The 27627-nt window shown below is 39.8% G+C and overlaps 49 non-coding genes and 11 pseudogenes across 49 annotated transcripts; all 60 read right to left on the bottom strand.

Moving 5' to 3' along the window:
- Positions 1-12: 12 nt before the first annotated feature.
- Positions 13-131, bottom strand: LOC146017075 (5S ribosomal RNA). Its single transcript, XR_014449949.1, has one exon. It is a non-coding gene; the product is annotated as a 5S ribosomal RNA (ribosomal RNA).
- A 346-nt stretch (positions 132-477) lies between these two features.
- Positions 478-596, bottom strand: LOC146011594 (5S ribosomal RNA; annotated as a pseudogene).
- Positions 597-941: 345 nt separating this feature from the next.
- Positions 942-1060, bottom strand: LOC146016845 (5S ribosomal RNA). Its single transcript, XR_014449728.1, has one exon. It is a non-coding gene; the product is annotated as a 5S ribosomal RNA (ribosomal RNA).
- Positions 1061-1405: 345 nt separating this feature from the next.
- On the bottom strand, positions 1406-1524 carry LOC146013524 (5S ribosomal RNA). Its single transcript, XR_014446499.1, has one exon. It is a non-coding gene; the product is annotated as a 5S ribosomal RNA (ribosomal RNA).
- Positions 1525-1869: 345 nt separating this feature from the next.
- Positions 1870-1988, bottom strand: LOC146016231 (5S ribosomal RNA). Its single transcript, XR_014449128.1, has one exon. It is a non-coding gene; the product is annotated as a 5S ribosomal RNA (ribosomal RNA).
- Positions 1989-2333: 345 nt separating this feature from the next.
- On the bottom strand, positions 2334-2452 carry LOC146015026 (5S ribosomal RNA). Its single transcript, XR_014447960.1, has one exon. It is a non-coding gene; the product is annotated as a 5S ribosomal RNA (ribosomal RNA).
- Positions 2453-2797: 345 nt separating this feature from the next.
- Positions 2798-2916, bottom strand: LOC146014089 (5S ribosomal RNA). The gene has a single exon (XR_014447045.1). It is a non-coding gene; the product is annotated as a 5S ribosomal RNA (ribosomal RNA).
- A 345-nt stretch (positions 2917-3261) lies between these two features.
- Positions 3262-3380, bottom strand: LOC146017083 (5S ribosomal RNA). Its single transcript, XR_014449957.1, has one exon. It is a non-coding gene; the product is annotated as a 5S ribosomal RNA (ribosomal RNA).
- Positions 3381-3725: 345 nt separating this feature from the next.
- LOC146017366 (5S ribosomal RNA) lies at positions 3726-3844 on the bottom strand. The gene has a single exon (XR_014450241.1). It is a non-coding gene; the product is annotated as a 5S ribosomal RNA (ribosomal RNA).
- A 345-nt stretch (positions 3845-4189) lies between these two features.
- Positions 4190-4308, bottom strand: LOC146013523 (5S ribosomal RNA). Its single transcript, XR_014446498.1, has one exon. It is a non-coding gene; the product is annotated as a 5S ribosomal RNA (ribosomal RNA).
- Positions 4309-4653: 345 nt separating this feature from the next.
- LOC146015535 (5S ribosomal RNA) lies at positions 4654-4772 on the bottom strand. The gene has a single exon (XR_014448454.1). It is a non-coding gene; the product is annotated as a 5S ribosomal RNA (ribosomal RNA).
- Positions 4773-5117: 345 nt separating this feature from the next.
- LOC146013522 (5S ribosomal RNA) lies at positions 5118-5236 on the bottom strand. Its single transcript, XR_014446497.1, has one exon. It is a non-coding gene; the product is annotated as a 5S ribosomal RNA (ribosomal RNA).
- A 345-nt stretch (positions 5237-5581) lies between these two features.
- LOC146013520 (5S ribosomal RNA) lies at positions 5582-5700 on the bottom strand. Its single transcript, XR_014446495.1, has one exon. It is a non-coding gene; the product is annotated as a 5S ribosomal RNA (ribosomal RNA).
- A 345-nt stretch (positions 5701-6045) lies between these two features.
- On the bottom strand, positions 6046-6164 carry LOC146016263 (5S ribosomal RNA). The gene has a single exon (XR_014449159.1). It is a non-coding gene; the product is annotated as a 5S ribosomal RNA (ribosomal RNA).
- Positions 6165-6509: 345 nt separating this feature from the next.
- Positions 6510-6628, bottom strand: LOC146013519 (5S ribosomal RNA). Its single transcript, XR_014446494.1, has one exon. It is a non-coding gene; the product is annotated as a 5S ribosomal RNA (ribosomal RNA).
- A 345-nt stretch (positions 6629-6973) lies between these two features.
- LOC146015534 (5S ribosomal RNA) lies at positions 6974-7092 on the bottom strand. The gene has a single exon (XR_014448453.1). It is a non-coding gene; the product is annotated as a 5S ribosomal RNA (ribosomal RNA).
- Positions 7093-7437: 345 nt separating this feature from the next.
- LOC146013518 (5S ribosomal RNA) lies at positions 7438-7556 on the bottom strand. The gene has a single exon (XR_014446493.1). It is a non-coding gene; the product is annotated as a 5S ribosomal RNA (ribosomal RNA).
- A 345-nt stretch (positions 7557-7901) lies between these two features.
- LOC146013517 (5S ribosomal RNA) lies at positions 7902-8020 on the bottom strand. The gene has a single exon (XR_014446492.1). It is a non-coding gene; the product is annotated as a 5S ribosomal RNA (ribosomal RNA).
- A 345-nt stretch (positions 8021-8365) lies between these two features.
- LOC146016262 (5S ribosomal RNA) lies at positions 8366-8484 on the bottom strand. Its single transcript, XR_014449158.1, has one exon. It is a non-coding gene; the product is annotated as a 5S ribosomal RNA (ribosomal RNA).
- Positions 8485-8829: 345 nt separating this feature from the next.
- LOC146016643 (5S ribosomal RNA) lies at positions 8830-8948 on the bottom strand. The gene has a single exon (XR_014449526.1). It is a non-coding gene; the product is annotated as a 5S ribosomal RNA (ribosomal RNA).
- A 345-nt stretch (positions 8949-9293) lies between these two features.
- Positions 9294-9412, bottom strand: LOC146017191 (5S ribosomal RNA). Its single transcript, XR_014450063.1, has one exon. It is a non-coding gene; the product is annotated as a 5S ribosomal RNA (ribosomal RNA).
- A 345-nt stretch (positions 9413-9757) lies between these two features.
- LOC146014742 (5S ribosomal RNA) lies at positions 9758-9876 on the bottom strand. Its single transcript, XR_014447686.1, has one exon. It is a non-coding gene; the product is annotated as a 5S ribosomal RNA (ribosomal RNA).
- A 345-nt stretch (positions 9877-10221) lies between these two features.
- LOC146011384 (5S ribosomal RNA) lies at positions 10222-10340 on the bottom strand (annotated as a pseudogene).
- A 345-nt stretch (positions 10341-10685) lies between these two features.
- LOC146014071 (5S ribosomal RNA) lies at positions 10686-10804 on the bottom strand. The gene has a single exon (XR_014447029.1). It is a non-coding gene; the product is annotated as a 5S ribosomal RNA (ribosomal RNA).
- Positions 10805-11150: 346 nt separating this feature from the next.
- Positions 11151-11269, bottom strand: LOC146014741 (5S ribosomal RNA). Its single transcript, XR_014447685.1, has one exon. It is a non-coding gene; the product is annotated as a 5S ribosomal RNA (ribosomal RNA).
- A 345-nt stretch (positions 11270-11614) lies between these two features.
- On the bottom strand, positions 11615-11733 carry LOC146011385 (5S ribosomal RNA; annotated as a pseudogene).
- A 345-nt stretch (positions 11734-12078) lies between these two features.
- LOC146011186 (5S ribosomal RNA) lies at positions 12079-12197 on the bottom strand (annotated as a pseudogene).
- A 345-nt stretch (positions 12198-12542) lies between these two features.
- Positions 12543-12661, bottom strand: LOC146013516 (5S ribosomal RNA). The gene has a single exon (XR_014446491.1). It is a non-coding gene; the product is annotated as a 5S ribosomal RNA (ribosomal RNA).
- A 346-nt stretch (positions 12662-13007) lies between these two features.
- On the bottom strand, positions 13008-13126 carry LOC146014740 (5S ribosomal RNA). Its single transcript, XR_014447684.1, has one exon. It is a non-coding gene; the product is annotated as a 5S ribosomal RNA (ribosomal RNA).
- A 345-nt stretch (positions 13127-13471) lies between these two features.
- Positions 13472-13590, bottom strand: LOC146011184 (5S ribosomal RNA; annotated as a pseudogene).
- A 345-nt stretch (positions 13591-13935) lies between these two features.
- On the bottom strand, positions 13936-14054 carry LOC146014172 (5S ribosomal RNA). The gene has a single exon (XR_014447125.1). It is a non-coding gene; the product is annotated as a 5S ribosomal RNA (ribosomal RNA).
- A 345-nt stretch (positions 14055-14399) lies between these two features.
- On the bottom strand, positions 14400-14518 carry LOC146014114 (5S ribosomal RNA). The gene has a single exon (XR_014447069.1). It is a non-coding gene; the product is annotated as a 5S ribosomal RNA (ribosomal RNA).
- Positions 14519-14863: 345 nt separating this feature from the next.
- Positions 14864-14982, bottom strand: LOC146011183 (5S ribosomal RNA; annotated as a pseudogene).
- Positions 14983-15327: 345 nt separating this feature from the next.
- Positions 15328-15446, bottom strand: LOC146014171 (5S ribosomal RNA). Its single transcript, XR_014447124.1, has one exon. It is a non-coding gene; the product is annotated as a 5S ribosomal RNA (ribosomal RNA).
- A 345-nt stretch (positions 15447-15791) lies between these two features.
- On the bottom strand, positions 15792-15910 carry LOC146013514 (5S ribosomal RNA). Its single transcript, XR_014446490.1, has one exon. It is a non-coding gene; the product is annotated as a 5S ribosomal RNA (ribosomal RNA).
- A 345-nt stretch (positions 15911-16255) lies between these two features.
- On the bottom strand, positions 16256-16374 carry LOC146017510 (5S ribosomal RNA). The gene has a single exon (XR_014450379.1). It is a non-coding gene; the product is annotated as a 5S ribosomal RNA (ribosomal RNA).
- Positions 16375-16719: 345 nt separating this feature from the next.
- On the bottom strand, positions 16720-16838 carry LOC146016642 (5S ribosomal RNA). Its single transcript, XR_014449525.1, has one exon. It is a non-coding gene; the product is annotated as a 5S ribosomal RNA (ribosomal RNA).
- Positions 16839-17183: 345 nt separating this feature from the next.
- Positions 17184-17302, bottom strand: LOC146011383 (5S ribosomal RNA; annotated as a pseudogene).
- Positions 17303-17647: 345 nt separating this feature from the next.
- On the bottom strand, positions 17648-17766 carry LOC146014070 (5S ribosomal RNA). Its single transcript, XR_014447028.1, has one exon. It is a non-coding gene; the product is annotated as a 5S ribosomal RNA (ribosomal RNA).
- A 346-nt stretch (positions 17767-18112) lies between these two features.
- Positions 18113-18231, bottom strand: LOC146014739 (5S ribosomal RNA). Its single transcript, XR_014447683.1, has one exon. It is a non-coding gene; the product is annotated as a 5S ribosomal RNA (ribosomal RNA).
- A 345-nt stretch (positions 18232-18576) lies between these two features.
- Positions 18577-18695, bottom strand: LOC146011182 (5S ribosomal RNA; annotated as a pseudogene).
- A 345-nt stretch (positions 18696-19040) lies between these two features.
- Positions 19041-19159, bottom strand: LOC146011181 (5S ribosomal RNA; annotated as a pseudogene).
- A 345-nt stretch (positions 19160-19504) lies between these two features.
- LOC146013513 (5S ribosomal RNA) lies at positions 19505-19623 on the bottom strand. The gene has a single exon (XR_014446489.1). It is a non-coding gene; the product is annotated as a 5S ribosomal RNA (ribosomal RNA).
- Positions 19624-19969: 346 nt separating this feature from the next.
- LOC146014738 (5S ribosomal RNA) lies at positions 19970-20088 on the bottom strand. Its single transcript, XR_014447682.1, has one exon. It is a non-coding gene; the product is annotated as a 5S ribosomal RNA (ribosomal RNA).
- A 345-nt stretch (positions 20089-20433) lies between these two features.
- LOC146011180 (5S ribosomal RNA) lies at positions 20434-20552 on the bottom strand (annotated as a pseudogene).
- Positions 20553-20897: 345 nt separating this feature from the next.
- Positions 20898-21016, bottom strand: LOC146011536 (5S ribosomal RNA; annotated as a pseudogene).
- A 344-nt stretch (positions 21017-21360) lies between these two features.
- On the bottom strand, positions 21361-21479 carry LOC146017354 (5S ribosomal RNA). The gene has a single exon (XR_014450229.1). It is a non-coding gene; the product is annotated as a 5S ribosomal RNA (ribosomal RNA).
- Positions 21480-21824: 345 nt separating this feature from the next.
- Positions 21825-21943, bottom strand: LOC146015915 (5S ribosomal RNA). The gene has a single exon (XR_014448822.1). It is a non-coding gene; the product is annotated as a 5S ribosomal RNA (ribosomal RNA).
- Positions 21944-22288: 345 nt separating this feature from the next.
- Positions 22289-22407, bottom strand: LOC146013512 (5S ribosomal RNA). The gene has a single exon (XR_014446488.1). It is a non-coding gene; the product is annotated as a 5S ribosomal RNA (ribosomal RNA).
- A 345-nt stretch (positions 22408-22752) lies between these two features.
- Positions 22753-22871, bottom strand: LOC146013511 (5S ribosomal RNA). Its single transcript, XR_014446487.1, has one exon. It is a non-coding gene; the product is annotated as a 5S ribosomal RNA (ribosomal RNA).
- A 345-nt stretch (positions 22872-23216) lies between these two features.
- LOC146013510 (5S ribosomal RNA) lies at positions 23217-23335 on the bottom strand. Its single transcript, XR_014446486.1, has one exon. It is a non-coding gene; the product is annotated as a 5S ribosomal RNA (ribosomal RNA).
- Positions 23336-23680: 345 nt separating this feature from the next.
- Positions 23681-23799, bottom strand: LOC146013508 (5S ribosomal RNA). The gene has a single exon (XR_014446483.1). It is a non-coding gene; the product is annotated as a 5S ribosomal RNA (ribosomal RNA).
- Positions 23800-24144: 345 nt separating this feature from the next.
- On the bottom strand, positions 24145-24263 carry LOC146013507 (5S ribosomal RNA). Its single transcript, XR_014446482.1, has one exon. It is a non-coding gene; the product is annotated as a 5S ribosomal RNA (ribosomal RNA).
- A 345-nt stretch (positions 24264-24608) lies between these two features.
- On the bottom strand, positions 24609-24727 carry LOC146014381 (5S ribosomal RNA). Its single transcript, XR_014447335.1, has one exon. It is a non-coding gene; the product is annotated as a 5S ribosomal RNA (ribosomal RNA).
- Positions 24728-25072: 345 nt separating this feature from the next.
- LOC146013506 (5S ribosomal RNA) lies at positions 25073-25191 on the bottom strand. The gene has a single exon (XR_014446481.1). It is a non-coding gene; the product is annotated as a 5S ribosomal RNA (ribosomal RNA).
- Positions 25192-25536: 345 nt separating this feature from the next.
- On the bottom strand, positions 25537-25655 carry LOC146013505 (5S ribosomal RNA). Its single transcript, XR_014446480.1, has one exon. It is a non-coding gene; the product is annotated as a 5S ribosomal RNA (ribosomal RNA).
- A 345-nt stretch (positions 25656-26000) lies between these two features.
- Positions 26001-26119, bottom strand: LOC146014987 (5S ribosomal RNA). The gene has a single exon (XR_014447924.1). It is a non-coding gene; the product is annotated as a 5S ribosomal RNA (ribosomal RNA).
- Positions 26120-26465: 346 nt separating this feature from the next.
- LOC146017501 (5S ribosomal RNA) lies at positions 26466-26584 on the bottom strand. The gene has a single exon (XR_014450370.1). It is a non-coding gene; the product is annotated as a 5S ribosomal RNA (ribosomal RNA).
- A 345-nt stretch (positions 26585-26929) lies between these two features.
- On the bottom strand, positions 26930-27048 carry LOC146013503 (5S ribosomal RNA). The gene has a single exon (XR_014446479.1). It is a non-coding gene; the product is annotated as a 5S ribosomal RNA (ribosomal RNA).
- Positions 27049-27393: 345 nt separating this feature from the next.
- On the bottom strand, positions 27394-27512 carry LOC146015474 (5S ribosomal RNA). The gene has a single exon (XR_014448395.1). It is a non-coding gene; the product is annotated as a 5S ribosomal RNA (ribosomal RNA).
- Between the last annotated feature and the right edge of the window lie 115 nt (positions 27513-27627).

The raw sequence follows: 27627 nt of genomic DNA, 5'->3' as shown, positions 1-27627 counted from the left end.
GTAATGTGAAAAAACCTACAGCACCTGGTGTTCCCAGGTGGTCTCCCACCCAAGTACTAACCAGGCCCAACACTACTTAGCTTCCAAGATCAGACGAGATTGGGCCTATCCAATGTGGTATGGCGGTAGGTGAGATACAGGCACTTTTTTGCCCTCTTCTACTTCTATCACCAGGTAAGCTAATAAAAAAGTTTCCTAACTGTATTGGCTTACTTAAAAAAAATCATGTGTTGGTAATGTAAAAAGACCTACAGGACATGATATTAGCAGGGAGTCTTATATTAAACTACTAAAGAGGCCCAACACTGTTTAGCTGCCAAAAGCAGTTGGAATTGGGCCTAAACAGTGTGGTAAGTCTTTAGGTGATGGCTATTGTGTCTGTTTGACCTCTTCCAAATGTCTGTACTGGCAATAAAAATAAAAAGTTTCCAATTTAAATAGCTAGAGAATAAAAACAATTTGCCTGTAATGTGAAAAAACCTACAGCAGCTTGTGTTCCTATGTGGTCTCCCACCCAAGTACTAACCAGGCCCAAAACTGCTTAGCTTCCAAGTTCAGACGAGATTGGGCCTATCCAATGTGGTATGGTTGTAGTTGAGATACAGACACTTTTTTGCCCTCTTCTACTTCTATCACCAGGTAAGCTAATAAAAAAGTTTCCTAACTGTATTGGCTTAATGAAAAAAATCATGTGTTGGTAATGTAAAAAGACCTACAGGACAGGATATTAGCAGGGGGTCTTAAATTAAACTACTAAAGAGGCTCAACACTGTTTAGCTGCCAAAAGCAGTTGGAATTGGGCCTAAACAGTGTGGTAAGTCTTTAGGTGATGGCTATTGTGTCTGTTTGACCTCTTCCAAATGTCTGTGCTGGCAATAAAAAGAAAAAGTTTCCAATATAAATAGCTAGAGAATAAAAACAATTTGCCAGTAATGTGAAAAAACCTACAGCACCTGGTGTTCCCATGTGGTCTCCCACCAAAGTACTAACCAGGCCCAACACTGCTTAGCTTCCAAGATCAGACGAGATTGGGCCTATCCAACGTGGTATGGCTGTAGCTGAGTTAAAGGCACTTTTTTGCCCTCTTCTACTTCTATCACCAGGTAAGCTAATACAAAAGTTTCCTAACTGTATTGGCTTAATGAAAAAAATCATGTGTTGGTAATGTAAAAAGACCTACAGGACAGGATATTAGCAGGGGGTCTTAAATTAAACTACTAAAGAGGCTCAACACTGTTTAGCTGCCAAAAGCAGTTGGAATTGGGCCTAAACAGTGTGGTAAGTCTTTAGGTGATGGCTATTGTGTCTGTTTGACCTCTTCCAAATGTCTGTACTGGCAATAAAAATAAAAAGTTTCCAATTTAAATAGCTAGAGAATAAAAACAATTTGCCTGTAATGTGAAAAAACCTACAGCACCTGGTGTTCCCATGTGGTCTCCCACCCAAGTACTAACCAGGCCCAACACTGCTTAGCTTCCAAGATCAGACGAGATTGGGCCTATCCAATGTGGTATGGCTGTAGGTGAGATACAGGCACTTTTTTGCCCTCTTCTACTTCTATCACCAGGTAAGCTAATAAAAAAGTTTCCTAACTGTATTGGCTTACTGAAAAAAATCATGTGTTGGTAATGTAAAAAGACCTACAGGACATGATATTAGCAGGGGGTCTTAAATTAAACTACTAAAGAGGCTCAACACTGTTTAGCTGCCAAAAGCAGTTGGAATTGGGCCTAAACAGTGTGGTAAGTCTTTAGGTGATGGCTATTGTGTCTGTTTGACCTCTTCCAAATGTCTGTACTGGCAATAAAAAGAAAAAGTTTCCAATTTAAATAGCTAGAGAATAAAAACAATTTGCCAGTAATGTGAAAAAACCTACAGCACCTGGTGTTCCCATGTGGTCTCCCACCCAAGGACTAACCAGGCCCAACACTGCTTAGCTTCCAAGATCAGACGAGATTGGGCCTATCCAATGTGGTATGGCTGTAGGTGAGTTAAAAGCACTTTTTTGCCCTCTTCTACTTCTATCACCAGGTAAGCTAATACAAATGTTTCCTAACTGTATTGGCTTACTGAAAAAAATCATGTGTTGGTAATGTAAAAAGACCTACAGGACATGATATTAGCAGGGGGTCTTAAATTAAACTACAAAAGAGGCTCAACACTGTTTAGCTGCCAAAAGCAGTTGGAATTGGGCCTAAACAGTGTGGTAAGTCTTTAGGTGATTGCTATTGTGTCTGTTTGACCTCTTCCAAATGTCTGTACTGGCAATAAAAATAAAAAGTTTCCAATTTAAATAGCTAGAGAATAAAAACAATTTGCCTGTAATGTGAAAAAACCTACAGCACTTGGTGTTCCCATGTGGTCTCCCACCCAAGTACTAACCAGGCCCAACACTGCTTAGCTTCCAAGATCAGACGAGATTGGGTCTATCCAATGTGGTATGGCTGTAGGTGAGTTAAAGCCACTTTTTTGCCCTATTCTACTTCTATCACCAGGTAAGCTAATACAAAAGTTTCCTAACTGTATTGGCTTACTGAAAAAAATCATGTGTTGGTAATGTAAAAAGACCTACAGGACATGATATTAGCAGGGGGTCTTAAATTAAACTACTAAAGAGGCTCAACACTGTTTAGCTGCCAAAAGCAGTTGGAATTGGGCCTAAACAGTTTGGTAAGTCTTTAGGTGATGGCTATTGTGTCTGTTTGACCTCTTCCAAATGTCTGTGCTGGCAATAAAAAGAAAAAGTTTCCAATTTAAATAGCTAGAGAATAAAAACAATTTGCCAGTAATGTGAAAAAACCTACAGCACCTGGTGTTCCCAGGTGGTCTCCCACCCAAGTACTAACCAGGCCCAACACTGCTTAGCTTCCAAGATCAGATGAGATTGGGCCTATCCAATGTGATATGGCTGTAGGTGAGATACAGGCACTTTTTTGCCCTCTTCTACTTCTATCAACAGGTAAGCTAATAAAAAAGTTTCCTAACTGTATTGGCTTACTTAAAAAAAATCATGTGTTGGTAATGTAAAAAGACCTACAGGACATGATATTAGCAGGGGGTCTTAAATTAAACTACTAAACAGGCTCAACACTGTTTAGCTGAAAAAGCAGTTGGAATTGGGCCTAAACAGTGTGGTAAGTCTTTAGGTGATGGCTATTGTGTCTGTTTGACCTCTTCCAAATGTCTGTACTGGCAATAAAAAGAAAAAGTTTCCAATTTAAATAGCTAGAGAATAAAAACAATTTGCCTGTAATGTGAAAAAATCTACAGCACCTGGTGTTCCCATGTGGTCTCCCACCCAAGTACTAACCAGGCCCAACACTGCTTAGCATCCAAGATCAGACGAGATTGGGCCTATCCAATGTGGTATGGCTGTAGGTGAGATACAGGCACTTTTTTGCCCTCTTCTACTTCTATCACCAGGTAAGCTAATAAAAAAGTTTCCTAACTGTATTGGCTTACTGAAAAAAATCATGTGTTGGTAATGTAAAAAGACCTACAGGACATGATATTAGCAGGGAGTCTTATATTAAACTACTAAAGAGGCCCAACACTGTTTAGCTGCCAAAAGCAGTTGGAATTGGGCCTAAACAGTGTGGTAAGTCTTTAGGTGATGGCTATTGTGTCTGTTTGACCTCTTCCAAATGTCTGTACTGGCAATAAAAAGAAAAAGTTTCCAATTTAAATAGCTAGAGAATAAAAACAATTTGCCTGTAATGTGAAAAAACCTACAGCACCTGGTGTTCCCATGTGGTCTCCCACCCAAGTACTAACCAGGCCCAACACTGCTTAGTTTCCAAGATCAGACGAGATTGGGCCTATCCAATGTGGTATGGCTGTAGGTGAGATACAGGCACTTTTTTGCCCTCTTCTACTTCTATCACCAGGTAAGCTAATAAAAAAGTTTCCTAACTGTATTGGCTTACTGAAAAAAATCATGTGTTGGTAATGTAAAAAGACCTACATGACATGATATTAGCAGGGGGTCTTAAATTAAACTACTAAAGAGGCTCAACACTGTTTAGCTGCCAAAAGCAGTTGGAATTGGGCCAAAACAGTGTGGTAAGTCTTTAGGTGATGGCTATTGTGTCTGTTTGACCTCTTCCAAATGTCTGTACTGGCAATAAAAAGAAAAAGTTTCCAATTTAAATAGCTAGAGAATAAAAACAATTTGCCTGTAATGTGAAAAAACCTACAGCACCTGGTGTTCCCATGTGGTCTCCCACCCAAGTACTAACCAGGCCCAACACTGCTTAGCTTCCAAGATCAGACGAGATTGGGCCTATCCAATGTGGTATGGCTGTAGGTGAGATACAGGCACTTTTTTGCCCTCTTCTACTTCTATCACCAGGTAAGCTAATAAAAAAGTTTCCTAACTGTATTGGCTTACTGAAAAAAATCATGTGTTGATAATGTAAAAAGACCTACAGGACATGATATTAGCAGGGGGTCTTAAATTAAACTACTAAAGAGGCTCAACTCTGTTTAGCTGCCAAAAGCAGTTGGAGTTGGGCCTAAACAGTGTGGTGAGTCTTTAGGTGATGGCTATTGTGTCTGTTTGACCTCTTCCAAATGTCTGTGCTGGCAATAAAAAGAAAAAGTTTCCAATTTAAATAGCTAGAGAATAAAAACAATTTGCCTGTAATGTGAAAAAACCTACAGCACCTGGTGTTCCCATGTGGTCTCCCACCCAAGTACTAACCAGGCCCAACACTGCTTAGCTTCCAAGATCAGACGAGATTGGGCCTATCCAATGTGGTATGGCTCTAGGTGAGATACAGGCACTTTTTTGCCCTCTTCTACTTCTATCACCAGGTAAGCTAATAAAAAAGTTTCCTAACTGTATTGGCTTACTGAAAAAAATCATGTGTTGGTAATGTAAAACGACCTACAGGACATGATATTAGCAGGGGGTCTTAAATTAAACTACTAAAGAGGATCAACACTGTTTAGCTGCCAAAAGCAGTTGGAATTGGGCCTAAACAGTGTGGTAAGTCTTTAGGTGATGGCTATTGTGTCTGTTTGACCTCTTCCAAATGTCTGTACTGGCAATAAAAAGAAAAAGTTTCCAATTTAAATAGCTAGAGAATAAAAACAATTTGCCTGTAATGTGAAAAAACCTACAGCACCTGGTGTTCCCATGTGGTCTCCCACCCAAGTACTAACCAGGCCCAACACTGCTTAGCTTCCAAGATCAGACGAGATTGGGCCTATCCAATGTGGTATGGCTGTAGGTGAGATACAGGCACTTTTTTGCCCTCTTCTACTTCTATCACCAGGTAAGCTAATAAAAAAGTTTCCTAACTGTATTGGCTTACTGAAAAAAATCATGTGTTGGTAATGTAAAAAGACCTACAGGACATGATATTAGCAGGGGGTCTTAAATTAAACTACTAAAGAGGCTCAACACTGTTTAGCTGCCAAAAGCAGTTGGAATTGGGCCTAAACAGTGTGGTAAGTCTTTAGGTGATGGCTATTGTGTCTGTTTGACCTCTTCCAAATGTCTGTACTGGCAATAAAAAGAAAAAGTTTCCAATTTAAATAGCTAGAGAATAAAAACAATTTGCCAGTAATGTGAAAAAACCTACAGCACCTGGTGTTCCCATGTGGTCTCCCACCCAAGTACTAACCAGGCCCAACACTGCTTAGCTTCCAAGATCAGACGAGATTGGGCCTATCCAATGTGGTATGGCTGTAGGTGAGTTAAAGGCACTTTTTTGGCCGCTTCTACTTCTATCACCAGGTAAGCTAATACAAAAGTTTCCTAACTGTATTGGCTTACTGAAAAAAATCATGTGTTGGTAATGTAAAAAGACCTACAGGACATGATATTAGCAGGGGGTCTTAAATTAAACTACTAAAGAGGCTCAACACTGTTTAGCTGCCAAAAGCAGTTGGAATTGGGCCTAAACAGTGTGGTAAGTCTTTAGGTGATGGCTATTGTGTCTGTTTGACCTCTTCCAAATGTCTGTGCTGGCAATAAAAAGAAAAAGTTTCCTATTTAAATAGCTAGAGAATAAAAACAATTTGCCAGTAATGTGAAAAAACCTACAGCACCTGGTGTCCCCATGTGGTCTCCCACCCAAGTACTAACCAGGCCCAACACTGCTTAGCTTCCAAGATCAGACGAGATTGGGCCTATCCAATGTGGTATGGCTGTAGGTGAGTTAAAGGCACTTTTTTGCCCTCTTCTACTTCTATCACCAGGTAAGCTAATAAAAAAGTTTCCTAACTGTATTGGCTTACTGAAAAAAATCATGTGTTGGTAATGTAAAAAGACCTACATGACATGATATTAGCAGGGGGTCTTAAATTAAACTACTAAAGAGGCTCAACACTGTTTAGCTGCCAAAAGCAGTTGGAATTGGGCCAAAACAGTGTGGTAAGTCTTTAGGTGATGGCTATTGTGTCTGTTTGACCTCTTCCAAATGTCTGTACTGGCAATAAAAAGAAAAAGTTTCCAATTTAAATAGCTAGAGAATAAAAACAATTTGCCTGTAATGTGAAAAAACCTACAGCACCTGGTGTTCCCATGTGGTCTCCCACCCAAGTACTAACCAGGCCCAACACTGCTTAGCTTCCAAGATCAGACGAGATTGGGCCTATCCAATGTGGTATGGCTGTAGGTGAGATACAGGCACTTTTTTGCCCTCTTCTACTTCTATCACCAGGTAAGCTAATAAAAAAGTTTCCTAACTGTATTGGCTTACTGAAAAAAATCATGTGTTGATAATGTAAAAAGACCTACAGGACATGATATTAGCAGGGGGTCTTAAATTAAACTACTAAAGAGGCTCAACTCTGTTTAGCTGCCAAAAGCAGTTGGAGTTGGGCCTAAACAGTGTGGTGAGTCTTTAGGTGATGGCTATTGTGTCTGTTTGACCTCTTCCAAATGTCTGTGCTGGCAATAAAAAGAAAAAGTTTCCAATTTAAATAGCTAGAGAATAAAAACAATTTGCCTGTAATGTGAAAAAACCTACAGCACCTGGTGTTCCCATGTGGTCTCCCACCCAAGTACTAACCAGGCCCAACACTGCTTAGCTTCCAAGATCAGACGAGATTGGGCCTATCCAATGTGGTATGGCTCTAGGTGAGATACAGGCACTTTTTTGCCCTCTTCTACTTCTATCACCAGGTAAGCTAATAAAAAAGTTTCCTAACTGTATTGGCTTACTGAAAAAAATCATGTGTTGGTAATGTAAAACGACCTACAGGACATGATATTAGCAGGGGGTCTTAAATTAAACTACTAAAGAGGATCAACACTGTTTAGCTGCCAAAAGCAGTTGGAATTGGGCCTAAACAGTGTGGTAAGTCTTTAGGTGATGGCTATTGTGTCTGTTTGACCTCTTCCAAATGTCTGTACTGGCAATAAAAAGAAAAAGTTTCCAATTTAAATAGCTAGAGAATAAAAACAATTTGCCTGTAATGTGAAAAAACCTACAGCACCTGGTGTTCCCATGTGGTCTCCCACCCAAGTACTAACCAGGCCCAACACTGCTTAGCTTCCAAGATCAGACGAGATTGGGCCTATCCAATGTGGTATGGCTGTAGGTGAGATACAGGCACTTTTTTGCCCTCTTCTACTTCTATCACCAGGTAAGCTAATAAAAAAGTTTCCTAACTGTATTGGCTTACTGAAAAAAATCATGTGTTGGTAATGTAAAAAGACCTACAGGACATGATATTAGCAGGGGGTCTTAAATTAAACTACTAAAGAGGCTCAACACTGTTTAGCTGCCAAAAGCAGTTGGAATTGGGCCTAAACAGTGTGGTAAGTCTTTAGGTGATGGCTATTGTGTCTGTTTGACCTCTTCCAAATGTCTGTACTGGCAATAAAAAGAAAAAGTTTCCAATTTAAATAGCTAGAGAATAAAAACAATTTGCCAGTAATGTGAAAAAACCTACAGCACCTGGTGTTCCCATGTGGTCTCCCACCCAAGTACTAACCAGGCCCAACACTGCTTAGCTTCCAAGATCAGACGAGATTGGGCCTATCCAATGTGGTATGGCTGTAGGTGAGTTAAAGGCACTTTTTTGGCCGCTTCTACTTCTATCACCAGGTAAGCTAATACAAAAGTTTCCTAACTGTATTGGCTTACTGAAAAAAATCATGTGTTGGTAATGTAAAAAGACCTACAGGACATGATATTAGCAGGGGGTCTTAAATTAAACTACTAAAGAGGCTCAACACTGTTTAGCTGCCAAAAGCAGTTGGAATTGGGCCTAAACAGTGTGGTAAGTCTTTAGGTGATGGCTATTGTGTCTGTTTGACCTCTTCCAAATGTCTGTGCTGGCAATAAAAAGAAAAAGTTTCCTATTTAAATAGCTAGAGAATAAAAACAATTTGCCAGTAATGTGAAAAAACCTACAGCACCTGGTGTCCCCATGTGGTCTCCCACCCAAGTACTAACCAGGCCCAACACTGCTTAGCTTCCAAGATCAGACGAGATTGGGCCTATCCAATGTGGTATGGCTGTAGGTGAGTTAAAGGCACTTTTTTGCCCTCTTCTACTTCTATCACCAGGTAAGCTAATACAAAAGTTTCCTAACTGTATTGGCTTACTGAAAAAAATCATGTGTTGGTAATGTAAAAAGACCTACAGGACATGATATTAGCAGGGGGTCTTAAATTAAACTACTAAACAGGCTCAACACTGTTTAGCTGCCAAAAGCAGTTGGAATTGGGCCTAAACAGTGTGGTAAGTCTTTAGGTGATGGCTATTGTGTCTGTTTGACCTCTTCCAAATGTCTGTACTGGCAATAAAAAGAAAAAGTTTCCAATTTAAATAGCTAGAGAATAAAAACAATTTGCCTGTAATGTGAAAAAATCTACAGCACCTGGTGTTCCCATGTGGTCTCCCACCCAAGTACTAACCAGGCCCAACACTGCTTAGCTTCCAAGATCAGACGAGATTGGGCCTATCCAATGTGGTATTGCTGTAGGTGAGATACTGGCACTTTTTTGCCCTCTTCTACTTCTATCACCAGGTAAGCTAATAAAAAAGTTTCCTAACTGTATTGGCTTACTGAAAAAAATCATGTGTTGGTAATGTAAAAAGACCTACAGGACATGATATTAGCAGGGAGTCTTATATTAAACTACTAAAGAGGCCCAACACTGTTTAGCTGCCAAAAGCAGTTGGAATTGGGCCTAAACAGTGTGGTAAGTCTTTAGGTGATGGCTATTGTGTCTGTTTGACCTCTTCCAAATGTCTGTACTGGCAATAAAAATAAAAAGTTTCCAATTTAAATAGCTAGAGAATAAAAACAATTTGCCTGTAATGTGAAAAAACCTACAGCACCTGGTGTTCCCATGCGGTCTCCCACCCAAGTACTAACCAGGCCCAAAACTGCTTAGCTTCCAAGTTCAGACGAGATTGGGCCTATCCAATGTGGTATGGCTGTAGTTGAGATACAGGCACTTTTTTGCCCTCTTCTACTTCTATCACCAGGTAAGCTAATAAAAAAGTTTCCTAACTGTATTGGCTTACTGAAAAAAATCATGTGTTGGTAATGTAAAAAGACCTACAGGACATGATATTAGCAGGGGGTCTTAAATTAAACTACTAAAGAGGCTCAACACTGTTTAGCTGCCAAAAGCAGTTGGAATTGGGCCTAAACAGTGAGGTAAGTCTTTAGGTGATGGCTATTGTGTCTGTTTGACCTCTTCCAAATGTCTGTGCTGGCAATAAAAAGAAAAAGTTTCAAATTTAAATAGCTAGAGAATAAAAACAATTTGCCAGTAATGTGAAAAAACCTACAGCACCTGGTGTTCCCATGTGGTCTCCCACCCAAGTACTAACCAGGCCCAACACTGCTTAGCTTCCAAGATCAGACGAGATTGGGCCTATCCAATGTGGTATTGCTGTAGGTGAGTTAAAGGCACTTTTTTGCCCTCTTCTACTTCTATCACCAGGTAAGCTAATACAAAAGTTTCCTAACTGTATTGGCTTACTGAAAAAAGTCATGTGTTGGTAATGTAAAAAGACCTACAGGACATGATATTAGCAGGGGGTCTTAAATTAAACTACAAAAGAGGCTCAACACTGTTTAGCTGCCAAAAGCAGTTGGAATTGAGCCTAAACAGTGTGGTAAGTCTTTAGGTGATGGCTATTGTGTCTGTTTGACCTCTTCCAAATGTCTGTGCTGGCAATAAAAAGAAAAAGTTTCCAATATAAATAGCTAGAGAATAAAAACAATTTGCCTGTAATGTGAAAAAACCTACAGCACCTGGTGTTCCCATGTGGTCTCTTACCCAAGTACTAACCAGGCCCAACACTGCTTAGCTTCCAAGAACAGACGAGATTGGGCCTATCCAATGTGGTACGGCTGTAGGTGAAATACAGGCACTTTTTTGCCCTCTTCTACTTCTATCACCTGGTAAGCTAATAAAAAAGTTTCCTAACTGTATTGGCTTACTGAAAAAAATCATGTGTTGGTAATGTAAAAAGACCTACAGGACATGATATTAGCAGGGGGTCTTAAATTAAACTACTAAAGGGGCTCAACACTGTTTAGCTGCCAAAAGCAGTTGGAATTGGGCCTAAACAGTGTGGTAAGTCTTTATGTGATGGCTATTGTGTCTGTTTGACCTCTTCCAAATGTCTGTACTGGCAATAAAAAGAAAAAGTTTCCAATTTAAATAGCTAGAGAATAAAAACAATTTGCCTGTAATGTGAAAAAACCTACAGCACCTGGTGTTCCCATGTGGTCTCCCACCCAAGTACTAGCCAGGCCCAACACTGCTTAGCTTCCAAGATCAGACGAGATTGGGCCTATCCAATGTGGTATGGCTGTAGGTGAAATACAGGCACTTTTTTGCCCTCTTCTACTTCTTTTACCAGGTAAGCTAATAAAAAAGTTTCCTAACTGTATTGGCTTACTGAAAAAAAATCATGTGTTGGTAATGTAAAAAGACCTACAGGACATGATATTAGCAGGGGGTCTTAAATTAAACTACTAAACAGGCTCAACACTGTTTAGCTGCCAAAAGCAGTTGGAATTGGGCCTAAACAGTGTGGTAAGTCTTTAGGTGATGGCTATTGTGTCTGTTTGACCTCTTCCAAATGTCTGTGCTGGCAATAAAAAGAAAAAGTTTCAAATTTAAATAGCTAGAGAATAAAAACAATTTGCCAGTAATGTGAAAAAACCTACAGCACCTGGTGTTCCCATGTGGTCTCCCACCCAAGTACTAACCAGGCCCAACACTGCTTAGCTTCCAAGATCAGACGAGATTGGGCCTATCCAATGTGGTATTGCTGTAGGTGAGTTAAAGGCACTTTTTTGCCCTCTTCTACTTCTATCACCAGGTAAGCTAATACAAAAGTTTCCTAACTGTATTGGCTTACTGAAAAAAGTCATGTGTTGGTAATGTAAAAAGACCTACAGGACATGATATTAGCAGGGGGTCTTAAATTAAACTACAAAAGAGGCTCAACACTGTTTAGCTGCCAAAAGCAGTTGGAATTGAGCCTAAACAGTGTGGTAAGTCTTTAGGTGATGGCTATTGTGTCTGTTTGACCTCTTCCAAATGTCTGTGCTGGCAATAAAAAGAAAAAGTTTCCAATATAAATAGCTAGAGAATAAAAACAATTTGCCTGTAATGTGAAAAAACCTACAGCACCTGGTGTTCCCATGTGGTCTCTTACCCAAGTACTAACCAGGCCCAACACTGCTTAGCTTTCAAGAACAGACGAGATTGGGCCTATCCAATGTGGTATGGCTGTAGGTGAAATACAGGCACTTTTTTGCCCTCTTCTACTTCTATCACCTGGTAAGCTAATAAAAAAGTTTCCTAACTGTATTGGCTTACTGAAAAAAATCATGTGTTGGTAATGTAAAAAGACCTACAGGACATGATATTAGCAGGGGGTCTTAAATTAAACTACTAAAGGGGCTCAACACTGTTTAGCTGCCAAAAGCAGTTGGAATTGGGCCTAAACAGTGTGGTAAGTCTTTATGTGATGGCTATTGTGTCTGTTTGACCTCTTCCAAATGTCTGTGCTGGCAATAAAAAGAAAAAGTTTCCAATATAAATAGCTAGAGAATAAAAACAATTTGCCTGTAATGTGAAAAAACCTACAGCACCTGGTGTTCCCATGTGGTCTCTTACCCAAGTACTAACCAGGCCCAACACTGCTTAGCTTCCAAGAACAGACGAGATTGGGCCTATCCAATGTGGTATGGCTGTAGGTGAAATACAGGCACTTTTTTGCCCTCTTCTACTTCTATCACCTGGTAAGCTAATAAAAAAGTTTCCTAACTGTATTGGCTTACTGAAAAAAATCATGTGTTGGTAATGTAAAAAGACCTACAGGACATGATATTAGCAGGGGGTCTTAAATTAAACTACTAAAGGGGCTCAACACTGTTTAGCTGCCAAAAGCAGTTGGAATTGGGCCTAAACAGTGTGGTAAGTCTTTATGTGATGGCTATTGTGTCTGTTTGACCTCTTCCAAATGTCTGTACTGGCAATAAAAAGAAAAAGTTTCCAATTTAAATAGCTAGAGAATAAAAACAATTTGCCTGTAATGTGAAAAAACCTACAGCACCTGGTGTTCCCATGTGGTCTCCCACCCAAGTACTAACCAGGCCCAACACTGCTTAGCTTCCAAGATCAGACGAGATTGGGCCTATCCAATGTGGTATGGCTGTAGGTGAAATACAGGCACTTTTTTGCCCTCTTCTACTTCTTTTACCAGGTAAGCTAATAAAAAAGTTTCCTAACTGTATTGGCTTACTGAAAAAAAATCATGTGTTGGTAATGTAAAAAGACCTACAGGACATGATATTAGCAGGGGGTCTTAAATTAAACTACTAAACAGGCTCAACACTGTTTAGCTGCCAAAAGCAGTTGGAATTGGGCCTAAACAGTGTGGTAAGTCTTTAGGTGATGGCTATTGTGTCTGTTTGACCTCTTCCAAATGTCTGTGCTGGCAATAAAAAGAAAAAGTTTCAAATTTAAATAGCTAGAGAATAAAAACAATTTGCCAGTAATGTGAAAAAACCTACAGCACCTGGTGTTCCCATGTGGTCTCCCACCCAAGTACTAACCAGGCCCAACACTGCTTAGCTTCCAAGATCAGACGAGATTGGGCCTATCCAATGTGGTATTGCTGTAGGTGAGTTAAAGGCACTTTTTTGCCCTCTTCTACTTCTATCACCAGGTAAGCTAATACAAAAGTTTCCTAACTGTATTGGCTTACTGAAAAAAGTCATGTGTTGGTAATGTAAAAAGACCTACAGGACATGATATTAGCAGGGGGTCTTAAATTAAACTACAAAAGAGGCTCAACACTGTTTAGCTGCCAAAAGCAGTTGGAATTGAGCCTAAACAGTGTGGTAAGTCTTTAGGTGATGGCTATTGTGTCTGTTTGACCTCTTCCAAATGTCTGTGCTGGCAATAAAAAGAAAAAGTTTCCAATATAAATAGCTAGAGAATAAAAACAATTTGCCTGTAATGTGAAAAAACCTACAGCACCTGGTGTTCCCATGTGGTCTCTTACCCAAGTACTAACCAGGCCCAACACTGCTTAGCTTCCAAGAACAGACGAGATTGGGCCTATCCAATGTGGTATGGCTGTAGGTGAAATAAAGGCACTTTTTTGCCCTCTTCTACTTCTATCACCTGGTAAGCTAATAAAAAAGTTTCCTAACTGTATTGGCTTACTGAAAAAAATCATGTGTTGGTAATGTAAAAAGACCTACAGGACATGATATTAGCAGGGGGTCTTAAATTAAACTACTAAAGGGGCTCAACACTGTTTAGCTGCCAAAAGCAGTTGGAATTGGGCCTAAACAGTGTGGTAAGTCTTTATGTGATGGCTATTGTGTCTGTTTGACCTCTTCCAAATGTCTGTACTGGCAATAAAAAGAAAAAGTTTCCAATTTAAATAGCTAGAGAATAAAAACAATTTGCCTGTAATGTGAAAAAACCTACAGCACCTGGTGTTCCCATGTGGTCTCCCACCTAAGTACTAACCAGGCCCAACACTGCTTAGCTTCCAAGATCAGACGAGATTGGGCCTATCCAATGTGGTATGGCTGTAGGTGAAATACAGGCACTTTTTTGCCCTCTTCTACTTCTTTTACCAGGTAAGCTAATAAAAAAGTTTCCTAACTGTATTGGCTTACTGAAAAAAATCATGTGTTGGTAATGTAAAAAGACCTACAGGACATGATATTAGCAGGGGGTCTTAAATTAAACTACTAAAGAAGCTCAACACTGTTTAGCTGCCAAAAGCAGTTGGAATTGGGCCTAAACAGTGTGGTAAGTCTTTAGGTGATGGCTATTGTGTCTGTTTGACCTCTTCCAAATGTCTGTGCTGGCAATAAAAAGAAAAAGTTTCCTATTTAAATAGCTAGAGAATAAAAACAATTTGCCAGTAATGTGAAAAAACCTACAGCACCTGGTGTTCCCATGTGGTCTCCCACCCAAGTACTAACCAGGCCCAACACTGCTTAGCTTCCAAGATCAGATGAGATTGGGCCTATCCAATGTGGTATTGCTGTAGGTGAGTTAAAGGCACTTTTTTGCCCTCTTCTACTTCTATCACCAGGTAAGCTAATACAAAAGTTTCCTAACTGTATTGGCTTACTGAAAAAAGTCATGTGTTGGTAATGTAAAAAGACCTACAGGACATGATATTAGCAGGGGGTCTTAAATTAAACTACAAAAGAGGCTCAACACTGTTTAGCTGCCAAAAGCAGTTGGAATTGAGCCTAAACAGTGTGGTAAGTCTTTAGGTGATGGCTATTGTGTCTGTTTGACCTCTTCCAAATGTCTGTGCTGGCAATAAAAAGAAAAAGTTTCCAATATAAATAGCTAGAGAATAAAAACAATTTGCCTGTAATGTGAAAAAACCTACAGCACCTGGTGTTCCCATGTGGTCTCTTACCCAAGTACTAACCAGGCCCAACACTGCTTAGCTTCCAAGAACAGACGAGATTGGGCCTATCCAATGTGGTATGGCTGTAGGTGAAATAAAGGCACTTTTTTGCCCTCTTCTACTTCTATCACCTGGTAAGCTAATAAAAAAGTTTCCTAACTGTATTGGCTTACTGAAAAAAATCATGTGTTGGTAATGTAAAAAGACCTACAGGACATGATATTAGCAGGGGGTCTTAAATTAAACTACTAAAGGGGCTCAACACTGTTTAGCTGCCAAAAGCAGTTGGAATTGGGCCTAAACAGTGTGGTAAGTCTTTATGTGATGGCTATTGTGTCTGTTTGACCTCTTCCAAATGTCTGTACTGGCAATAAAAAGAAAAAGTTTCCAATTTAAATAGCTAGAGAATAAAAACAATTTGCCTGTAATGTGAAAAAACCTACAGCACCTGGTGTTCCCATGTGGTCTCCCACCTAAGTACTAACCAGGCCCAACACTGCTTAGCTTCCAAGATCAGACGAGATTGGGCCTATCCAATGTGGTATGGCTGTAGGTGAAATACAGGCACTTTTTTGCCCTCTTCTACTTCTTTTACCAGGTAAGCTAATAAAAAAGTTTCCTAACTGTATTGGCTTACTGAAAAAAATCATGTGTTGGTAATGTAAAAAGACCTACAGGACATGATATTAGCAGGGGGTCTTAAATTAAACTACTAAAGAAGCTCAACACTGTTTAGCTGCCAAAAGCAGTTGGAATTGGGCCTAAACAGTGTGGTAAGTCTTTAGGTGATGGCTATTGTGTCTGTTTGACCTCTTCCAAATGTCTGTGCTGGCAATAAAAAGAAAAAGTTTCCTATTTAAATAGCTAGAGAATAAAAACAATTTGCCAGTAATGTGAAAAAACCTACAGCACCTGGTGTTCCCATGTGGTCTCCCACCCAAGTACTAACCAGGCCCAACACTGCTTAGCTTCCAAGATCAGACGAGATTGGGCCTATCCAATGTGGTATGGCTGTAGGTGAGTTAAAGGCACTTTTTTGGCCGCTTCTACTTCTATCACCAGGTAAGCTAATACAAAAGTTTCCAAACTGTATTGGCTTACTGAAAAAAATCATGTGTTGGTAATGTAAAAAGACCTACAGGACATGATATTAGCAGGGGGTCTTAAATTAAACTACTAAAGAGGCTCAACACTGTTTAGCTGCCAAAAGCAGTTGGAATTGGGCCTAAACAGTGTGGTAAGTCTTTAGGTGATGGCTATTGTGTCTGTTTGACCTCTTCCAAATGTCTGTGCTGGCAATAAAAAGAAAAAGTTTCCTATTTAAATAGCTAGAGAATAAAAACAATTTGCCAGTAATGTGAAAAAACATACAGCACCTGGTGTCCCCATGTGGTCTCCCACCCAAGTACTAACCAGGCCCAACACTGCTTAGCTTCCAAGATCAGACGAGATTGGGCCTATCCAATGTGGTATGGCTGTAGGTGAGTTAAAGGCACTTTTTTGCCCTCTTCTACTTCTATCACCAGGTAAGCTAATACAAAAGTTTCCTAACTGTATTGGCTTACTGAAAAAAATCATGTGTTGGTAATGTAAAAAGACCTACAGGACATGATATTAGCAGGGGGTCTTAAATTAAACTACTAAACAGGCTCAACACTGTTTAGCTGCCAAAAGCAGTTGGAATTGGGCCTAAACAGTGTGGTAAGTCTTTAGGTGATGGCTATTGTGTCTGTTTGACCTCTTCCAAATGTCTGTACTGGCAATAAAAAGAAAAAGTTTCCAATTTAAATAGCTAGAGAATAAAAACAATTTGCCTGTAATGTGAAAAAATCTACAGCACCTGGTGTTCCCATGTGGTCTCCCACCCAAGTACTAACCAGGCCCAACACTGCTTAGCTTCCAAGATCAGACGAGATTGGGCCTATCCAATGTGGTATTGCTGTAGGTGAGATACAGGCACTTTTTTGCCCTCTTCTACTTCTATCACCAGGTAAGCTAATAAAAAAGTTTCCTAACTGTATTGGCTTACTGAAAAAAATCATGTGTTGGTAATGTAAAAAGACCTACAGGACATGATATTAGCAGGGAGTCTTAAATTAAACTACTAAAGAGGCTCAACACTGTTTAGCTGCCAAAAGCAGTTGGAATTGAGCCTAAACAGTGTGGTAAGTCTTTAGGTGATGGCTATTGTGTCTGTTTGACCTCTTCCAAATGTCTGTGCTGGCAATAAAAAGAAAAAGTTTCCAATATAAATAGCTAGAGAATAAAAACAATTTGCCTGTAATGTGAAAAAACCTACAGCACCTGGTGTTCCCATGTGGTCTCTTACCCAAGTACTAACCAGGCCCAACACTGCTTAGCTTCCAAGAACAGACGAGATTGGGCCTATCCAATGTGGTACGGCTGTAGGTGAAATACAGGCACTTTTTTGCCCTCTTCTACTTCTATCACCTGGTAAGCTAATAAAAAAGTTTCCTAACTGTATTGGCTTACTGAAAAAAATCATGTGTTGGTAATGTAAAAAGACCTACAGGACATGATATTAGCAGGGGGTCTTAAATTAAACTACTAAAGGGGCTCAACACTGTTTAGCTGCCAAAAGCAGTTGGAATTGGGCCTAAACAGTGTGGTAAGTCTTTATGTGATGGCTATTGTGTCTGTTTGACCTCTTCCAAATGTCTGTACTGGCAATAAAAAGAAAAAGTTTCCAATTTAAATAGCTAGAGAATAAAAACAATTTGCCTGTAATGTGAAAAAACCTACAGCACCTGGTGTTCCCATGTGGTCTCCCACCCAAGTACTAGCCAGGCCCAACACTGCTTAGCTTCCAAGATCAGACGAGATTGGGCCTATCCAATGTGGTATGGCTGTAGGTGAAATACAGGCACTTTTTTGCCCTCTTCTACTTCTTTTACCAGGTAAGCTAATAAAAAAGTTTCCTAACTGTATTGGCTTACTGAAAAAAAATCATGTGTTGGTAATGTAAAAAGACCTACAGGACATGATATTAGCAGGGGGTCTTAAATTAAACTACTAAACAGGCTCAACACTGTTTAGCTGCCAAAAGCAGTTGGAATTGGGCCTAAACAGTGTGGTAAGTCTTTAGGTGATGGCTATTGTGTCTGTTTGACCTCTTCCAAATGTCTGTGCTGGCAATAAAAAGAAAAAGTTTCAAATTTAAATAGCTAGAGAATAAAAACAATTTGCCAGTAATGTGAAAAAACCTACAGCACCTGGTGTTCCCATGTGGTCTCCCACCCAAGTACTAACCAGGCCCAACACTGCTTAGCTTCCAAGATCAGACGAGATTGGGCCTATCCAATGTGGTATTGCTGTAGGTGAGTTAAAGGCACTTTTTTGCCCTCTTCTACTTCTATCACCAGGTAAGCTAATACAAAAGTTTCCTAACTGTATTGGCTTACTGAAAAAAGTCATGTGTTGGTAATGTAAAAAGACCTACAGGACATGATATTAGCAGGGGGTCTTAAATTAAACTACAAAAGAGGCTCAACACTGTTTAGCTGCCAAAAGCAGTTGGAATTGAGCCTAAACAGTGTGGTAAGTCTTTAGGTGATGGCTATTGTGTCTGTTTGACCTCTTCCAAATGTCTGTGCTGGCAATAAAAAGAAAAAGTTTCCAATATAAATAGCTAGAGAATAAAAACAATTTGCCTGTAATGTGAAAAAACCTACAGCACCTGGTGTTCCCATGTGGTCTCTTACCCAAGTACTAACCAGGCCCAACACTGCTTAGCTTCCAAGAACAGACGAGATTGGGCCTATCCAATGTGGTATGGCTGTAGGTGAAAAACAGGCACTTTTTTGCCCTCTTCTACTTCTATCACCTGGTAAGCTAATAAAAAAGTTTCCTAACTGTATTGGCTTACTGAAAAAAATCATGTGTTGGTAATGTAAAAAGACCTACAGGACATGATATTAGCAGGGGGTCTTAAATTAAACTACTAAAGGGGCTCAACACTGTTTAGCTGCCAAAAGCAGTTGGAATTGGGCCTAAACAGTGTGGTAAGTCTTTATGTGATGGCTATTGTGTCTGTTTGACCTCTTCCAAATGTCTGTGCTGGCAATAAAAAGAAAAAGTTTCCAATATAAATAGCTAGAGAATAAAAACAATTTGCCTGTAATGTGAAAAAACCTACAGCACCTGGTGTTCCCATGTGGTCTCTTACCCAAGTACTAACCAGGCCCAACACTGCTTAGCTTCCAAGAACAGACGAGATTGGGCCTATCCAATGTGGTATGGCTGTAGGTGAAATACAGGCACTTTTTTGCCCTCTTCTACTTCTATCACCTGGTAAGCTAATAAAAAAGTTTCCTAACTGTATTGGCTTACTGAAAAAAATCATGTGTTGGTAATGTAAAAAGACCTACAGGACATGATATTAGCAGGGGGTCTTAAATTAAACTACTAAAGGGGCTCAACACTGTTTAGCTGCCAAAAGCAGTTGGAATTGGGCCTAAACAGTGTGGTAAGTCTTTATGTGATGGCTATTGTGTCTGTTTGACCTCTTCCAAATGTCTGTACTGGCAATAAAAAGAAAAAGTTTCCAATTTAAATAGCTAGAGAATAAAAACAATTTGCCTGTAATGTGAAAAAACCTACAGCACCTGGTGTTCCCATGTGGTCTCCCACCCAAGTACTAACCAGGCCCAACACTGCTTAGCTTCCAAGATCAGACGAGATTGGGCCTATCCAATGTGGTATGGCTGTAGGTGAAATACAGGCACTTTTTTGCCCTCTTCTACTTCTTTTACCAGGTAAGCTAATAAAAAAGTTTCCTAACTGTATTGGCTTACTGAAAAAAAATCATGTGTTGGTAATGTAAAAAGACCTACAGGACATGATATTAGCAGGGGGTCTTAAATTAAACTACTAAACAGGCTCAACACTGTTTAGCTGCCAAAAGCAGTTGGAATTGGGCCTAAACAGTGTGGTAAGTCTTTAGGTGATGGCTATTGTGTCTCTTTGACCTCTTCCAAATGTCTGTGCTGGCAATAAAAAGAAAAAGTTTCAAATTTAAATAGCTAGAGAATAAAAACAATTTGCCAGTAATGTGAAAAAACCTACAGCACCTGGTGTTCCCATGTGGTCTCCCACCCAAGTACTAACCAGGCCCAACACTGCTTAGCTTCCAAGATCAGACGAGATTGGGCCTATCCAATGTGGTATTGCTGTAGGTGAGTTAAAGGCACTTTTTTGCCCTCTTCTACTTCTATCACCAGGTAAGCTAATACAAAAGTTTCCTAACTGTATTGGCTTACTGAAAAAAGTCATGTGTTGGTAATGTAAAAAGACCTACAGGACATGATATTAGCAGGGGGTCTTAAATTAAACTACAAAAGAGGCTCAACACTGTTTAGCTGCCAAAAGCAGTTGGAATTGAGCCTAAACAGTGTGGTAAGTCTTTAGGTGATGGCTATTGTGTCTGTTTGACCTCTTCCAAATGTCTGTGCTGGCAATAAAAAGAAAAAGTTTCCAATATAAATAGCTAGAGAATAAAAACAATTTGCCTGTAATGTGAAAAAACCTACAGCACCTGGTGTTCCCATGTGGTCTCTTACCCAAGTACTAACCAGGCCCAACACTGCTTAGCTTCCAAGAACAGACGAGATTGGGCCTATCCAATGTGGTATGGCTGTAGGTGAAATAAAGGCACTTTTTTGCCCTCTTCTACTTCTATCACCTGGTAAGCTAATAAAAAAGTTTCCTAACTGTATTGGCTTACTGAAAAAAATCATGTGTTGGTAATGTAAAAAGACCTACAGGACATGATATTAGCAGGGGGTCTTAAATTAAACTACTAAAGGGGCTCAACACTGTTTAGCTGCCAAAAGCAGTTGGAATTGAGCCTAAACAGTGTGGTAAGTCTTTAGGTGATGGCTATTGTGTCTGTTTGACCTCTTCCAAATGTCTGTGCTGGCAATAAAAAGAAAAAGTTTCCAATATAAATAGCTAGAGAATAAAAACAATTTGCCAGTAATGTGAAAAAACCTACAGCACCTGGTGGTCCCATGTGGTCTCCCACCCAAGTACTAACCAGGTTCAACACTGCTTAGCTTCCAAGATTAGACGAGATTGGGCCTATCCAATGTGGTATGGTTGTAGGTGAGTTAAATTCACTTTTTGCCCTCTTCTACTTTTATCACCAGGTAAGCTAATACAAAAGTTTCCTAACTGTATTGGCTTACTGAAAAAAATCATGTGTTGGTAATGTAAAAAGACCTACAGGACATGATATTAGCAGGGGGTCTTAAATTAAACTACTAAAGAGGCTCAACACTGTTTAGCTGCCAAAAGCAGTTGGAATTGGGCCTAAACAGTGTGGTAAGTCTTTAGGTGATGGCTATTGTGTCTGTTTGACCTCTTCCAAATGTCTGTACTGGCAATAAAAAGAAAAAGTTTCCAATTTAAATAGCTAGAGAATAAAAACAATTTGCCTGTAATGTGAAAAAACCTACAGCACCTGGTGTTCCCATGTGGTCTCCCACCCAAGTACTAACCAGGCCCAACACTGCTTAGTTTCCAAGATCAGACGAGATTGGGCCTATCCAATGTGGTATGGCTGTAGGTGAGATACAGGCACTTTTTTGTCCTCTTCTACTTCTATCACCAGGTAAGCTAATGAAAAAGTTTCCTAACTGTATTGGCTTACTGAAAAAAATCATGTGTTGGTAATGTAAAAAGACCTACAGGACATGATATTAGCAGGGGGTCTTAAATTAAACTACTAAAGAGGCTCAACACTGTTTAGCTGCCAAAAGCAGTTGGAATTGGGCCAAAACAGTGTGGTAAGTCTTTAGGTGATGGCTATTGTGTCTGTTTGACCTCTTCCAAATGTCTGTACTGGCAATAAAAAGAAAAAGTTTCCAATTTAAATAGCTAGAGAATAAAAACAATTTGCCTGTAATGTGAAAAAACCTACAGCACCTGGTGTTCCCATGTGGTCTCCCACCCAAGTACTAACCAGGCCCAACACTGCTTAGCTTCCAAGATCAGACAAGATTGGGCCTATCCAATGTGGTATGGCTGTAGGTGAGATACAGGCACTTTTTTGCCCTCTTCTACTTCTATCACCAGGTAAGCTAGTAAAAAAGTTTCCTAACTGTATTGGCTTACTGAAAAAAATCATGTGTTGATAATGTAAAAAGACCTACAGGACATGATATTAGCAGGGGGTCTTAAATTAAACTACTAAAGAGGCTCAACACTGTTTAGCTGCCAAAAGCAGTTGGAGTTGGGCCTAAACAGTGTGGTAAGTCTTTAGGTGATGGCTATTGTGTCTGTTTGACCTCTTCCAAATGTCTGTGCTGGCAATAAAAAGAAAAAGTTTCCAATTTAAATAGCTAGAGAATAAAAACAATTTGCCTGTAATGTGAAAAAACCTACAGCACCTGGTGTTCCCATGTGGTCTCCCACCCAAGTACTAACCAGGCCCAACACTGCTTAGCTTCCAAGATCAGACGAGATTGGGCCTATCCAATGTGGTATGGCTGTAGGTGAGATACAGGCACTTTTTTGCCCTCTTCTACTTCTATCACCAGGTAAGCTAATAAAAAAGTTTCCTAACTGTATTGGCTTACTGAAAAAAATCATGTGTTGGTAATGTAAAAAGACCTACAGGACATGATATTAGCAGGGGGTCTTAAATTAAACTACTAAAGAGGCTCAACACTGTTTAGCTGCCAAAAGCAGTTGGAATTGGGCCTAAACAGTGTGGTAAGTCTTTAGGTGATGGCTATTGTGTCTGTTTGACCTCTTCCAAATGTCTGTACTGGCAATAAAAAGAAAAAGTTTCCAATTTAAATAGCTAGAGAATAAAAACAATTTGCCTGTAATGTGAAAAAACCTACAGCACCTGGTGTTCCCATGTGGTCTCCCACCCAAGTACTAACCAGGCCCAACACTGCTTAGCTTCCAAGATCAGACGAGATTGGGCCTATCCAATGTGGTATGGCTGTAGGTGAGATACAGGCACTTTTTTGCCCTCTTCTACTTCTATCACCAGGTAAGCTAATACAAAAGTTTCCTAACTGTATTGGCTTACTGAAAAAAATCATGTGTTGGTAATGTAAAAAGACCTACAGTACATGATATTAGCAGGGGGTCTTAAATTAAACTACTAAAGAGGATCAACACTGTTTAGCTGCCAAAAGCAGTTGGAATTGGGCCTAAACAGTGTGGTAAGTCTTTAGGTGATGGCTATTGTGTCTGTTTGACCTCTTCCAAATGTCTGTACTGGCAATAAAAAGAAAAAGTTTCCAATTTAAATAGCTAGAGAATAAAAACAATTTGCCAGTAATGTGAAAAAACCTACAGCACCTGGTGTTCCCATGTGGTCTCCCACCCAAGTACTAACCAGGCCCAACACTGCTTAGCTTCCAAGATCAGACGAGATTGGGCCTATCCAATGTGGTATGGCTGTAGGTGAGTTAAATGCACTTTTTTGCCCGCTTCTACTTCTATCACCAGGTAAGCTAATACAAAAGTTTCCTAACTGTATTGGCTTACTGAAAAAAATCATGTGTTGGTAATGTAAAAAGACCTACAGGACATGATATTAGCAGGTGGTCTTAAATTAAACTACTAAAGAGGCTCAACACTGTTTAGCTGCCAAAAGCAGTTGGAATTGGGCCAAAACAGTGTGGTAAGTCTTTAGGTGATGGCTATTGTGTCTGTTTGACCTCTTCCAAATGTCTGTACTGGCAATAAAAAGAAAAAGTTTCCAATTTAAATAGCTAGAGAATAAAAACAATTTGCCTGTAATGTGAAAAAACCTACAGCACCTGGTGTTCCCATGTGGTCTCCCACCCAAGTACTAACCAGGCCCAACACTGCTTAGCTTCCAAGATCAGACGAGATTGGGCCTATCCAATGTGGTATGGCTGTAGGTGAGATACAGGCACTTTTTTGCCCTCTTCTACTTCTATCACCAGGTAAGCTAATACAAAAGTTTCCTAACTGTATTGGCTTACTGAAAAAAATCATGTGTTGGTAATGTAAAAAGACCTACAGTACATGATATTAGCAGGGGGTCTTAAATTAAACTACTAAAGAGGCTCAACACTGTTTAGCTGCCAAAAGCAGTTGGAATTGGGCCTAAACAGTGTGGTAAGTCTTTAGGTGATGGCTATTGTGTCTGTTTGACCTCTTCCAAATGTCTGTACTGGCAATAAAAAGAAAAAGTTTCCAATTTAAATAGCTAGAGAATAAAAACAATTTGCCTGTAATGTGAAAAAACCTACAGCACCTGGTGTTCCCATGTGGTCTCCCACCCAAGTACTAACCAGGCCCAACACTGCTTAGCTTCCAAGATCAGACGAGATTGGGCCTATCCAATGTGGTATGGCTGTAGGTGAGATACAGGCACTTTTTTGCCCTCTTCTACTTCTATCACCAGGTAAGCTAATAAAAAAGTTTCCTAACTGTATTGGCTTAGTGAAAAAAATCATGTGTTGGTAATGTAAAAAGACCTACAGGACATGATATTAGCAGGGGGTCTTAAATTAAACTACTAAAGAGGCTCAACACTGTTTAGCTGCCAAAAGCAGTTGGAATTGGGCCTAAACAGTGTGGTAAGTCTTTAGGTGATGGCTATTGTGTCTGTTTGACCTCTTCCAAATGTCTGTACTGGCAATAAAAAGAAAAAGTTTCCAATTTAAATAGCTAGAGAATAAAAACAATTTCCCTGTAATGTGAAAAAACCTACAGCACCTGGTGTTCCCATGTGGTCTCCCACCCAAGTACTAACCAGGCCCAACACTGCTTAGCTTCCAAGCTCAGACGAGATTGGGCCTATCCAATGTGGTATGGCTGTAGGTGAGATACAGGCACTTTTTTGCCCTCTTCTACTTCTATCACCAGGTAAGCTAATACAAAAGTTTCCTAACTGTATTGGCTTACTGAAAAAAATCATGTGTTGGTAATGTAAAAAGACCTACAGTACATGATATTAGCAGGGGGTCTTAAATTAAACTACTAAAGAGGATCAACACTGTTTAGCTGCCAAAAGCAGTTGGAATTGGGCCTAAACAGTGTGGTAAGTCTTTAGGTGATGGCTATTGTGTCTGTTTGACCTCTTCCAAATGTCTGTACTGGCAATAAAAAGAAAAAGTTTCCAATTTAAATAGCTAGAGAATAAAAACAATATGCCAGTAATGTGAAAAAACCTACAGCACCTGGTGTTCCCATGTGGTCTCCCACCCAAGTACTAACCAGGCCCAACACTGCTTAGCTTCCAAGATCAGACGAGATTGGGCCTATCCAATGTGGTATGGCTGTAGGTGAGTTAAATGCACTTTTTTGCCCGCTTCTACTTCTATCACCAGGTAAGCTAATACAAAAGTTTCCTAACTGTATTGGCTTACTGAAAAAAATCATGTGTTGGTAATGTAAAAAGACCTACAGGACATGATATTAGCAGGGGGTCTTAAATTAAACTACTAAAGAGGCTCAACACTGTTTAGCTGCCAAAAGCAGTTGGAATTGGGCCTAAACAGTGTGGTAAGTCTTTAGGTGATGGCTATTGTGTCTGTTTGACCTCTTCCAAATGTCTGTGCTGGCAATAAAAAGAAAAAGTTTCCTATTTAAATAGCTAGAGAATAAAAACAATTTGCCAGTAATGTGAAAAAACCTACAGCACCTGGTGTTCCCATGTGGTCTCCCACCCAAGTACTAACCAGGCCCAACACTGCTTAGCTTCCAAGATCAGACGAGATTGGGCCTATCCAATGTGGTATGGCTGTAGGTGAGTTAAAGGCACTTTTTTGCCCTCTTCTACTTCTATCACCAGGTAAGCTAATACAAAAGTTTCCTAACTGTATTGGCTTACTGAAAAAAATCATGTGTTGGTAATGTAAAAAGACCTACAGGACATGATATTAGCAGGGGGTCTTAAATTAAACTACAAAAGAGGCTCAACACTGTTTAGCTGCCAAAAGCAGTTGGAATTGAGCCTAAACAGTGTGGTAAGTCTTTAGGTGATGGCTATTGTGTCTGTTTGACCTCTTCCAAATGTCTGTGCTGGCAATAAAAAGAAAAAGTTTCCAATATAAATAGCTAGAGAATAAAAACAATTTGCCTGTAATGTGAAAAAACCTACAGCACCTGGTGTTCCCATGTGGTCTCCCACCCAAGTACTAACCAGGCCCAACACTGCTTAGCTTCCAAGAACAGACGAGATTGGGCTTATCCAATGTGGTATGGCTGTAGGTGAAATATAGGCACTTTTTTGCCCTCTTCTACTTCTATCACCAGGTAAGCTAATAAAAAAGTTTCCTAACTGTATTGGCTTACTGAAAAAAAATCATGTGTTGGTAATGTAAAAAGACCTACAGGACATGATATTAGCAGGGGGTCTTAAATTAAACTACTAAACAGGCTCAACACTGTTTAGCTGCCAAAAGCAGTTGGAATTGGGCCTAAACAGTGTGGTAAGTATTTAGGTGATGGTTATTGTGTTTGTTTGACCTCTTCCAAATGTCTGTACTGGCAATAAAAAGAAAAAGTTTCCAATTTAAATAGCTAGAGAATAAAAACAATTTGCCTGTAATGTGAAAAAACCTACAGCACCTGGTGTTCCCATGTGGTCTCCCACCCAAATACTAACCAGGCCCAACACTGCTTAGCTTCCAAGATCAGACGAGATTGGGCCTATCCAATGTGGTATGTCTGTAGGTGAGATACAGGCACTTTTTTGCCCTCTTCTACTTCTATCACCAGGTAAGCTAATAAAAAAGTTTCCTAACTGTATTGGCTTACTGAAAAAAATCATGTGTTGGTAATGTAAAAAGACCTACAGGACATGATATTAGCAGGGGGTCTTAAATTAAACTACTAAAGAGGCTCAACACTGTTTAGCTGCCAAAAGCAGTTGGAATTGGGCCTAAACAGTGTGGTAAGTCTTTAGGTGATGGCTATTGTGTCTGTTTGACCTCTTCCAAATGTCTGTACTGGCAATAAAAAGAAAAAGTTTCCAATTTAAATAGCTAGAGAATAAAAACAATTTGCCTGTAATGTGAAAAAACCTACAGCACCTGGTGTTCCCATGTGGTCTCCCACCCAAGTACTAACCAGGCCCAACACTGCTTAGCTTCCAAGATCAGACGAGATTGGGCCTATCCAATGTGGTATGGCTGTAGGTGAGATACAGGCACTTTTTTGCCCTCTTCTACTTCTATCACCAGGTAAGCTAATACAAAAGTTTCCTAACTGTATTGGCTTACTGAAAAAAATCATGTGTTGGTAATGTAAAAAGACCTACAGTACATGATATTAGCAGGGGGTCTTAAATTAAACTACTAAAGAGGATCAACACTGTTTAGCTGCCAAAAGCAGTTGGAATTGGGCCTAAACAGTGTGGTAAGTCTTTAGGTGATGGCTATTGTGTCTGTTTGACCTCTTCCAAATGTCTGTACTGGCAATAAAAAGAAAAAGTTTCCAATTTAAATAGCTAGAGAATAAAAACAATTTGCCAGTAATGTGAAAAAACCTACAGCACCTGGTGTTCCCATGTGGTCTCCCACCCAAGTACTAACCAGGCCCAACACTGCTTAGCTTCCAAGATCAGACGAGATTGGGCCTATCCAATGTGGTAGGGCTGTAGGTGAGTTAAATGCACTTTTTTGCCCGCTTCTACTTCTATCACCAGGTAAGCTAATACAAAAGTTTCCTAACTGTATTGGCTTACTGAAAAAAATCATGTGTTGGTAATGTAAAAAGA

The sequence above is a fragment of the Crinia signifera genome, chromosome 6 (genome assembly GCF_055691185.1).
Source record: "Crinia signifera chromosome 6, ASM5569118v1, whole genome shotgun sequence".
Classification (NCBI taxonomy): domain Eukaryota; kingdom Metazoa; phylum Chordata; class Amphibia; order Anura; family Myobatrachidae; genus Crinia; species Crinia signifera.
Note: the sequence above shows the minus strand (reverse complement) of the source record. Positions and strands in the feature narration are given on the sequence as shown.